Here is a 2,841-nt window from a genome sequence, read left to right on the forward strand (position 1 = left end):
TAAGTCGCTTTAAAAGTGTCTGCTAAATGATTAAATGTAAATGTAAAATAAAATAGTTTATGTTTGAAGACATTTTGACAACATGATACATGTATGGAAAATAAAATAAAATAAAATAAAATAAAATAAAATAAAATAGCTTATATATGCCAGTTTGAATAGTGCACAGTTTCTCTTTACAAAAAAAAAAAAGAAAAGCTTTTGAGTCAGATATGCATTTTTTTCCCGACAACATATTTGCCCTCTTTAACCATAACTCATGCTTGCTGCAGTTTCTCCTGCTGTTTACGTCTGAGCTCAGGCTGTGTGGGGGTTTGGGGTGTGGAACGGGGAGAGAACGGAGGACTTCTGGGCTCTAAAGATCTGATGCTCTGGTCACTTTTGAATGCAACATATAAACTGTATTCAAAAGCTTGTCTTTCGTACTGATAGAAAATATGAAAGAATTGAGAGCTGCTTGCATGACTGTGAAAATAGTTGAAGACAAAGGAATTTGTGTTGGAGAACATGATAAGTCGACTGGGCGGCCACATTTTCCGTATTGGAAAAGCAATGAGCCCAGCCTCCTCTTTTAGAAAAGAACCAATAGGAATATTTTTTTTTCCTATGCAAGAGTTTAATCATTTATATCAGATTTCAGATGCATACATGACATAAAACAGTTTTTCTTTCTCTCTTTTCATATGAAGGTGGAGCCCAGTTCCCAGTTCCCTCCCCATTACTTTTGACGGACAGCCGTGAGGCGGCCAATGAGCTGAAGGCAAAGTAAATCGCTGCGTTCTATCATTGGCATTCATGTTTCCTTTGCTTCCCACACTGAAGAAGACCACAATACCAAATAGCTGTAATTGCATGTGTTTACGGAGTGGTATATTGGTGCCTGGTGAGGTTGGCAGGACAGCAAGCAATATTCAACATTCTGTGTTTTTTGACAATTTAACACTTTTGTCTTCTTTTTCTTCTGAGATCAGAAAATCTTTCAGCTTACAGCTTTGTCTTGCTGCAGCAGACCAAAAGTGAGTTTCCCAGATGTGTGATGATATACTGCACCACATTTGCCCTCTTCCAGAGTTAGAGGAGAAGAGAGGAGGGGGAGAGAGAGAGAGAGAGAGACAGTCCAGACAGCTGGACTCACTTAAACTATTCCTCATGTGTGCTGTTATATGGAAAAGATTTCACCGTTTGCCTTTACTCAGGCTGCTTTAACCATTTAATGACCCACTCATGTGCAGGATCAAATACAGTCTTAAGCTTTTACCAATCAACTAATATTATAGTATAAGTATAACTAACATTATACTTATTAACTGCACAAAAATATTGAAGATTTACACTCTTAAAAATAAAGGTGCTTCAAAAGGGTTCTTCAAGCGATGCCATAGAAGAACCATTTTTGGTTCCACAAAGAACCATTCAGTAAAAGGTTCTTTAAAGAACCATCTCTTTCTTACCTTTTTATAATCTGAAGATTATAAAAGAACCTTCTTTCGCCACAAAGAACCTTTTGTCAAACAGAAAGGTTCTTCCGATGTTAAAGGTTCTTTATGGAACCATTTAGCATGGCATCGTGAAGCACCTTTATTTTTAAGAGTGTACTTCACATGCATAAACATGAAACTATATCTACAGTTTATTTTTAAGGGTGAATCAGATTATCGGTAACTGTTTCTCTAGAATTAGTTACAATAAACTACAATATCAGTACAATTAATTATGTGTGATTTTGGAATAAACAAACAAGTGAATCAATATTTTATTTTTTATTTTTCAAAAAAGTACAATTATATTAAACAAAATATGTTTAATAAATTATAACATTATTTATAAATAATAATAATAATAATAATAATAAATGTATAACATATTTATAAATATGTAATTTATAACATATTACAAAATAATAATAATGTGCAGCACCTTTTCTTTGATCCTCATAGACAACAAAAATTATATTTATACTCTGATATTTATAATAAAAAATACCAACTATAATATTGTAGTCTTAACTTATCAATTGCACTGAAATACTGAAGATTTACTTTGCATGCATAAATGTGAACCAGTATTCACAGTAGACATTTAAAGGTGAATCAGTTTATCAGTAAAAATTGCACATAGTCTTAGTTTATCAGTAAACGTATGTGTGATTTAAAAATAAATAAATAAACGAATGAATGAATGAATGAATGAATAAATAAATAATCATTTAATACATTTTAATAATCATACATTTTATAATCTATAGTTCATTTATAATAATTTTGTGCACACTGTAAAAAAAAATTGAAGTTGTAAAAAAAACACTATTGGAATATGTTTTACAAGAAAATACCATTTCAGTCTTTCTAATTAAAAAGTTCACTTTTAATTCAGTGTGTTGCTTGTCAATTTTCTGTAATTATTGGTGAAATTTACTAGTAATTTCTGCGTTGAAATTGTTTCTAAACCTTTATTTGATCTTCCTAAGAACAAAAATTATATTGATACATTGATATTTATAATAAAATATTATCATTCTTATAATAAATCTATTATTAGATTAATAATATTAATAATATATTTCAGTATTTTCTTTCATTCTACTAAATGGTCAATCTGCTTCTTGTGCTGGACAACTCCTTGCTTGTCTTAAAAGGTATTATATGTTAGGTCTTTACTCTCAAACCACTGCAGACCCATCTACCAATTTAACTGGCTGTGCACTCCTGCGACATTGTGCTTGTGTATTTTTATACCGCTTATTATGCCTTTGCTGACCAGACTTTGAGTCATGTGGACACGGAGTAAAACTAACTATGTGTTAGGCAGAAGCAAGGGTGGTTCCCAGCTCTGATTCTCTCT

Source organism: Sinocyclocheilus rhinocerous, unplaced genomic scaffold, assembly GCF_001515625.1.
Source record: "Sinocyclocheilus rhinocerous isolate Xijiao unplaced genomic scaffold, SAMN03320098_v1.1 scaffold781, whole genome shotgun sequence".
Lineage (NCBI taxonomy): Eukaryota > Metazoa > Chordata > Actinopteri > Cypriniformes > Cyprinidae > Sinocyclocheilus > Sinocyclocheilus rhinocerous.